The following is a 9,766-nucleotide window of genomic DNA, read 5'->3' on the forward strand; positions in this document are numbered from 1 at the left end:
ACCCGTCTAGCAGCAAACTCTCATCCCTTTTCTGTCCAACTCTCTAATGCAAGAATTAACCGTTACTCCCAGTCTTTCATTTATGCAACAGGTCAACTCTGGAACTGTCTCCCTCTGTCTGTATTTCCTGCTTCCAATGATCTCCAGTCTTTCAAACGCAGTGTCCAGGCATCTCGAAATGATCGGATCTTGAATTTGGCTCTCTCTTGTATTTTGTTTTTCTCTTGGAGGGAACTGTTATTGCGGGCTGATGGCCTTTGATTCCTTTTCCCTCGCATAAAAAAAAAGTTGATATTTCCCGAGTGATATGATGTTAACAAGATATTCTGGTACCAGCAAAAAATACTGGATGTGTAGTTGAGGTTGTTAATTAATTTATTTATTTACTTATTTGTTAGGGTTTTTGTTTTTAACCACATCATTATGTCTAATTATGAGATTTAGTTCTTATTTACATTATTTATGTTTCTTTTGGTTTTTCAACTTACATCAGTTTAGCCAGGATGTCATATATATTATTATTTTGCTACTATCTGGCCATTTTATATAGCATAGGAGAACCTGTTATTATTAATGGGGTTAATGAGAGCTGTAACTAAGTTCTCCATTGTAAGAATTCTTTCCTTAGGTGAATATAAGCCCCGGAAAAACAAATAAGTGCACTATCAGATTAATGGGAATAATGTCAATCTTATCTCCGTCTAGATTAATGTTTTTCATATTTCAGACAACATGCCTGGTCTTCATTAAAGTTCTTCATTTTTAGACCTTTATGTGGGAGCCTCGGTTTTACTCCTGCATCATTTTTTACGTATTCTGACTCAGGCATGTTAACTCTCTTATGATCAACACTTTCATTCTGTTCCCACTAGCACCAGATTTTTTTTAGTTGTGATGGAGACTAGGAACCTGAGAGTTTTAACTTTGTCACCATTAACTCTTTCATAGTCAGTACAGCTGTCCTATATTGCAGCTGATGCCAGTCAGTTCTACTGAGTTGCTGGGGAGTTAGTAGCCTGTTAGTCTTAATGCTCTCATCTTAACTTTCTTACAGACAGGAAAATTCGTATTTCATTTCAGCCAACGCCGGATTATTAATTGCTAAAAATGAATATTAATTTGACAAGAATCATTAATCAAATGATATTAAGTTTATAGGTCACTACTTTATACAAACTTAATGATCAACTGACATTTCAAATACCAATGATATTGGTTAACTGACTGGTTTTCTGTTAAATACTACGGACAAAATTTCGCACCTATTACCCATATTTTATTAAGTTTCGCCATCTATATGGCGAATTATTATTGTTTTTCTCTGCACTTTTTCTTATTTGATCTTGACGATACTATAAAGGAAGATATCCTATGGAACCCAATAATTGCTTGGACAGAAAAGGGATGAGAGGGGCAAAACACCGAGGGAACTAGGAGAATTCAATGCTTGAATCGTTGTTTTCAAAACACCTTTGAAAAATGCGGCTGGGAACAGAGGGACACCCGCTGCAGCGGGCCAACATATCTACTCTGATTTAAAAATGAAAGCTGGAGCCTAGGGCTCCCACTTTGCCAATCTAGGATTTCCCCAGTTAGATGTGAAAATTTCCCTAGATTGGTGACAATTTCCCCACATATAACTGCCTTTTTGTCTACTGGCACTGTTTAATTACTATCCCCATTACTACTTTTATGACCGTAATTCTCTATCACGTTCTGTATATGATCTTTTATGTTGTATACTTCTGATGAGCAACTGGCAAAAATCACACAGTAGGTCCACTGCATTGTTTTGAAGAAACTCCCCATCTTAAATGGGTTTGGAGAAGAATAATGTCTTTCAGTGACTCATAATACATCAAAAATAAAATAGCATAACTTTCATTCGTCCACAAGGGTACATAAATCTGATATTTTCTCATCTTAGAAAAAAGTAAAACTAAAGACAGTAGCTTGCAATGAAGTGGAACCATGAGTACATGCCTTTAATACCCTTGTTATTCTGCTGATGAAAAAAACAAAAAATGGTACACAATATATCTTCAGTCAAAATCATACATATTTTGTAGAAATACATATGCAGGATATATATAGAAAAAAATAGTTGCCTATTTGGAAACTGGAGTAAGCATTTATGTCTTAACTGAAAAAGAATTGAGAAATATATGAGCATAATAAATTACACATTACTTAGAAGTTAGAATTCCACTGAAGTATTTGGTATTATGCTTTGGTAAAAAAAAAAAATAAAATACTGTGGCCTGATTACCACTAAACATCATCCATCAGAGAACAGGTTTACATATACTGTAGATTAACCCTTTAACATGGCAAATGACAGTATGACACTTGTTAGATTATTTGTGTAACCCTAGACGAATACACTGAGTAGAGATAAAACTACAGGCACTAAAAGGATTTATCTACTGTACTCGATCACCCCTTTTGATGGCAGTGGTGTCCCGTTCCAGAAATTTGGACTTTTTTTCTGATACTGATCCAAGATTTCCCTAGATTTCCCTAAATTTTTCCATTTCCCTAGATTTGTCACTAAAATCATTCAAATTCTCCAATCTAGTGAAATTTCCCCCAAAAGTGGGGGCGCTGCGGGGGGAGCAGCGCAAACGCTGATTGGCTGTAGGTGATCTGGTGACGGCTGTGATTGGCTCGCTTATCGCCGGCGTCGAGAGCTTAGTTTGAACCAAATTTCGTTGACCCAGCAAGTCATCGTAGGTGGGTCGGAAGGGAGAGGGTGGGGTGGGGATACCCAAACATTAGGCTATTATATCTTCCTTAAAACCAATTTGCAACGGAAGTGTATAAGGAAAATGTTGATGAACTTGAAGAGATGAGTGTGGAGAACATAATAAAACTGACGGGAATGGTTATGGGCTGAAAACCGATATTATCCGCAAAATTTGCATAATGGAAACTGTATTATTGTGCCTCAGAAGCTAATATTTAGTTGAAAACCCTATAATAAAAAAGTTTGCTGTGAATTCTGGCTAAATATACTGCCATTTACCCTGGTGGAAAGTACCGGAAGCAAATCTGCTCAGTGTTTTGTTTGTAACACGCTTTAGAGAAAACCAAAAAAGCTGTAAATCTATAGTTATATAGAAATACAGCTGTGGTCACTCTCATTATCTGAAAGAAATATGAAAGAGTTAAACATATAGTTAGTCAGATACTCAGACAAATGTAAACTGAACCTATGCTTCATTTATTTCTTTTACAGGTTTGTCTTCAGATCTTGTTGGTATTGCACAAGAAGCTACCTTAGGTTAATCTACGTATTGTACATGGTCCAAATATGAATGATCTTGAACTACTTCTCAAGGACACTGTTCATGCATATTAAGGAATGTTAGTGAAGCCCATCAGCCTCAAAACGTAATTTCTATTTTATTCTTACTATCTCAGGACGATTTTTTTTTTCAGCTAAGGGAAGATTTTTCGTACCACAGGGGGTTAGATATAGGCTTCACTAACATTTTAGTAATTGAGGTCTTTCCTTATAAAATCGTCTGGTGGCAGCAAGACTAAAATATTAATAAGGCACTCTGGCTGAATGAGAGAATCACCCTAACCTTCAGTTCTCTGCATAGATAAACCCATCAGTCCGGTTATGATTTATTAACTACCTCGCCCGGACGGAGTCCGGCGATGTATTGTTTTTGGTCGAATTTGTTTCTTTGTTTCCTTGTTTGTTTGTCGGTAACATTACGGAAAATCGGCTATATGAAATTATATGAAACTTTTAGGATACGTGGGCACTGATCGCAGAAGAAAGTGATTTAATCCTGGAGGTAATCGAGTGACCATGAAAGGTCAAAATCAAGGTCACGGATTTTCAAAGGTCTGTAACTTGAGACCGGTAGAAGATAGAGATTTTTCTGTAATCAGCTTACAGGTAATCCCATATGGGCTTCCATTTAGCACCAGTACAATTGACCTTGAGTGAACTTGAAAGGTTGAGCTCAAGGTCACGGATATTCAGGGACCTATAACTCCGAACTGATTGCAGATAGATATTCAGTATCATCAACATATAGGAAGTTCAATATGGGCTTTCAGTTGGTACCATGATCTTTGATCTTAAATGACCTTGTACGGTCATACTCAAGGCTGCGGTAATTCAGGGGGCTACACCTGGAAACTGGTAGATATTTCTATTACCAACACAGGCCTATAGGAAGGCCCATGTGGGTTTGTAATTGGTACCATGACCTTTGACCTTAAGTGACCTTGAAAGGTCAAACTCAAGGTCACTGAATTCAGGGAGGTATAACTCGAAACCGGTTGCAGAAAAATATATTTATTATTATCAAGATGTAGGAAGTCTCATATGGCCTTGCATTTGGCACCATGGCATTTGACCTTGAGTGACCTTGAAACGTCAAATGTAAGATCGCGGATTTTCAGAAGGCTATAACATGAAAAGGGTTGAAAATAAAATAACTACTGCCGGGCAAGGTTTGTTGTGTCTGGCACCACTTGTTTATTCTTGCAACCACAAGACGATTTTTATATGGAGCTGCAAGAATCTTTTCAAGTGACATGTTAATGACAGCTGTATCTATTCCCATTTCGAGAACTTTCTCCAAAGCAGAACGAAACTGTTTGGGGGTAGCAGGAATAAGATAAAAAACATCGGGTTGAAGGGGTTGATCACATCTGTATGGTTATGAAAATATCTTTTATGTATTACCATGACACTGTGACTACTAACACTTAAACAGAGAACCGACTGACTACTATGATTCTCTCAGCAGAGAAAATATTCCCAGTATTAGCCTGAGTCAAATATCGAAGCCTAACAACCACGGCCAGTGAGTTAATGTGGTAACAGACAACCTCATTTTCCCGCGTGGAGGTGTAAGGACCCGAGGCTAGGCTGACGCAGTTCAGTGCACTTTAGGGTACAAGTCCAGCCTACTTCCCTTGGTGGCATTATTCTATCGAGAAACCTCCTGTCCACGTCTTTGAGATTGAAACTATATGCGAGGCCGTCACTCTGGCTGGGGCATACTAATCACTTTACTGCCAGGCGCCATGAGTTAAGGCTCATATATATTCCTCTCGGGATAGACCCTCGGTTCAAAGGTTTAACGCCGTCTATAAGATGACGCATTTTTCTGTTCATTCTGGTTAACACAAGACGATATAATCAGACCTAGAAGTCTGACACCTCAGATTTAAGCGGCTAACCTTGTCAACAAGTCGATGGTATTTTTGTTCGATCCTGGTAACCATTAGACAAATTTATGCACGAAAACTCCAGTTAATAAGGAGAATCAGTAATATCTCTGTTATATGTAGTGATCTATTTGTAAGCTAAACACATAATGATTAATCTACGAGCGATTTAAGTACACACACACACACACACACACACACACACACACACACACACACACACACATAAACAGAGAGAGAGAGAGAGAGAGAGAGAGAGAGAGAGAGAGATGTAATTAATCAGCCCAGCTACGTCCCTGCCACCATTTACGATGCCTGTCCTTGAGGAAGGAGGTGGCCGAATCAGTAGAGAGTTGGCCTGCTGTCTTAGTGGACCCAGGTTCGAATCCCCGAACAATTTAAGGATCTGAACTTATAACCCTGCTCAGGTAGAGGTGGGTCTGAGAGACCCCCCCCCCCGTCCCATTTTCTAGTTAATTAACTTCTAAATACCCGGGAGCCCTGTTCTTCTCAGTAGCCTCCTAACTTTGTATATCCAGGCAAGGAGTGAGGGAGTTACTTCAAGCTCTCTCTCCGTTTCCACAGTATAAGGTTATGTGAGTATAAGTTGGATATGTGAGACCCACGTCTACCTGAGATGTGTAAGATATTTTGTTCTCCCTGACTCCAGATATGAATGCAGTGTCTGGCAGCCCCTCATCACACCATGAAGCACCATCCCATACCAAGCTTTGGGACCACTCAAGCAACCATTCAGATTTTTTTTTATTCTTATAGAAGGCCAAAATTTACTTACTGTTTTTCATATTTTTCAATTTGTTAAAAATATAAAAATAGAAAAGAACGGTTCATTTTTTTTACATGTTTGTGTTGCGGAAACATTAAATGGTACTCTTTTTTCAGTACTGGAATAAAGGACACATAAACATTTTTCCCGATTTTTTATATTTTGCCTGTCTCCTTTTAGGAACTAAATAATAGATGAGGGGGTCCCTAGTCCCCTCATCCCACCCCTTTTAGTCGCCTTTTACGACTCGCAGGGAAGACGGTGGCAGTATTCTTCCTGACACAACCTGGCCGGAGAGTTGTAGTACCACCCCATAGTGCGGCCAGATTGTTTCCCCCCCGCCACGGAGGGGGAGGGGGGACACAATCTGGCCGCCCCGTTGGGTCTAAGACGCGAATGAATGTGTTTGAGTGGATGAGTAAATTGGGAGTGTCGTCCTGCCGAAGGACACAATTTAGCCGCCCCTTTGGGGCTAAGATGCAAATGAATGTATTTGAGTGGATGAGTTATTTGGGAGTGTCGTCCTGTCTCGGCTACCTCCATTTCCTTGGGGGAAGCAGCTTAGGTATATAGATAGATAGATTTTATGTTTTGGGGTCTGAGAGACCCACGTCTACCTGCTATGCAACACGCAGCGACCTGTACCTGAACAGGGTTAAAATAGACTTTGCTGATCTACCAGACGACCTGCCGACATATAATAAAAACACCCTTTCTAATACCAGTTCACCAGTCGTGTATGAGACAGCCCTAGTATGTATTCGATATGGGCGATGGTTGTTAGTGCCGAAGTGGTGACATGTGGACGTAGGAGGATTGCTGGGCCATTGTAACGGGCTGTGAAGCCTATGCCCAGAGTCGGACACATAAACAAATAGTAAAAAGTGGTTAGTGTTACCGGACTCTGGTGTCACTTCCACACATCCATCCTACTCCTCATTTGTCACGCTAGCAGGCCGCTCATTTTTCATCATTTTTCTGGGGCGGGAGAGTTAAGGGTGACGGGAGCCATTTGTAACCTGTCGTGGGAATGACATTAATGTGTAGGTGAACGTGGTGGCAATACAAAGGACAGAAGTGTACAAAGGAAAACTGACTGGACGGGATCTATCACAGTGGGTACAAAGGAAAGCAGCACAACGAACAGAAAGGACTACTAAGAAAAAGCTAACGGCAACACATGAAACACAGAGGAACATAAAAGAAACCTAAAGGCAACACATACAACACAGAGGAGTACTAACTCAAGCAAGCGACAAGGGATCTATTAGCCTATACAAGAATACAAAGAAAAAAAAAATACCGCTTTTCTAGCACCCAATTCCGACTCCTGCCGACGATATTAAACAGCTGAGAGTAAGCATGGGAGGTTCAGTGTTAATACTGTCACCAGCATACCTTTTGATATCGGGTCTCCTCTAGTACAATAGTCTGGATAATGCCACACTATTTTATTCAGCTGAAAGTTAACATAGTAGTCTGAATGCGTTAAGTACAAAGGAATAGAGAAGCTAATCAAAAGTTATGTGTTTCAATGGAAGACAAAGGAAAGCATACAGGAACATAACTAATACTAACATGAATAAAGTAATCAAGTCGACAAGAGAAACATTTATATTACTAAGTACAGCAAGGGAAAGCTAAAAAGAGGAGACTCAGAACCATGGAATACAAAGGAAAAAAACAGCAACTGAATATGTGATCAAGGAGCGCACAGGAAAGCTAACACGAAAAGATTTACTATGTTGACGCAACTTTTCCACAACGTCATTGGTCCAAACAGAATTTTTTTACACATACAACTAAAGGGGTACTCACTGGAGCGCGTCTCTCCGACAAGGAGAACGTAATTTCCAAACCACTCTCCATAGTGGGTTAGGTTTTCTCGTCACTGATTAGAGTTTCACAAAAAATGTTTTCCGGATCCCGAACCTGCAATACGATCCAGATAGGTCCCAATAGTTAATCGATTGTTCCCTGGGACATGGGCAATCTACCCACCAAGTTTGGTCCAAATCTCTTACTTTTTGAGTAATCCTGCTAACAGACAAACAAACTAACAAACAAGGGCAACGTAATTTCCAGGCCACTCTCCATAATGGGTTAGGTTTTCTCATCATTGATTATGGCGTCAGAAAGAAAGTTTTCCTGTTCCAGAATCTGTATTACGATCCGAATTGGTTCCAAAAGTTAATCGATTCTTCCCTTCGACATGGGCTATATACCCACAAAACTTGATCCAAATCTCTCTATTAGTCGTTGAGTAATCCTGCTGACAGACAAACAAACAAGCAGGGGTGAAAACATACTCTCCTAGTCGAAGAGAATGATGTGCTTTATTTGTCATCCAATATTTTCCTTCCCATCAGGCGCGTAGAAACGTAGATTACTCAGTTATATTATTTAAGGCAGGGGTGACCGTCACTGCTCCTCCTGAGTGACATTATGTAACCAAAATGCCCCAGTTGCCTCAAATGGAAACTGATTTGCACCATATCTGGTTGGAATGCATTAACTCACAGGACTACCAGGCCTCAATTTGATTATAATTATTTCTTTATGCAATAAGGAAGGAACCAAAGGCAAAGAGCCTACAAATTTCTTCCCTGCAGGAAAAATATGAACATAACAGAGAGCCAAATTCAAGAACCGTTAATTTCCAAATTCCTGGACTCATTGCATTTGAAAGATTGGAGGTCTTAGGCAGAAGGAAATACAGACAAACACAGTTCTAGAGCGGACATTTTGCATACATGAAGGACTGGCGGTACCGTTTATCTCTTACATTAGAGAGCTGGACAGAGAAACGATGAGGGTTTGTTACTAAACGGGTGCTACTTGCTCACAGTGGTGTTAAGAGATGCAAGCAAACAGATCAGAGGAGCAGTCACCACTGAAGTAATAATAGAAAATAGATAAAAATCCAACAGTATGGCAAAGAGACAGAGGTTGAAGGGAGCAAGTAAGAGTAGGAGAGTTAATGAGGCAAAAAGTCTTTGACTCCACCTTGTTGAGAACAGTTGTATGTGAGAAGCCTCCCCACTCATGCGAGTTGTACTCTACACAAGGACAAATAAAACTCCTGTATAAAGAAGATGTGCAGATTGGCCTGGGAGGAAGGTACAGTCCCGGAGGATTGGAAATCAGGTATAATTATTCCCTTGTACAAAGGAAAAAGGGAAAAAGAAGTGTGTGGTAATCATAGGGGCATTTGTCTTCTTAGTATAATAGGAAAAGTGTATGGTAGGATACTTATTGACAAAGTTAGAGAAAGAACAGAGGAATTAGTTGGAGAAGAACAGGGAGGCTTTAGGAAGGGAAGAGGTTGTGTAGATCAGATATTCATTCTCAGATCTTTAGTGGAAAAGTTTCTAGAGAAGGGAAAGAAATTGTATGCGGCTTTCATGGATTTGGAGAAAGCATATGACAGGGTGGATAGACAAGGATTGTGGAAAGTATTAAGAATATATGGAGTAGATGGAAAGTTGTTGAATGCTGTGAAGAGTATATATGATGGTGCTAAGGCTGCAGTGAGTGTAGATGGTGAACTAAGTGAATTTTTCTCTTTGGAGGTTGGGTTGAAACAGGGATGTGTCATGTCTCCATGGTTGTTCAATCTGTTCATGGATGGGGTAATAAAAGAGGTACAAGATAGGGTAGTGGATGTTGGAGTGGCCCTGGTGAGAGAGGATAGTGTTTGGAAACTCCATGTACTGTTGTTTGCAGATGATACTGTGTTGTTGAGCGAAGACGAAGGGGAGCTGCAAGGCTTGGTGGATG

This window comes from Coenobita brevimanus, chromosome 30 (assembly GCF_032717465.1).
Source record: "Coenobita brevimanus isolate Jiangsu-jjx chromosome 30, ASM3271746v2, whole genome shotgun sequence".
NCBI lineage: Eukaryota > Metazoa > Arthropoda > Malacostraca > Decapoda > Coenobitidae > Coenobita > Coenobita brevimanus.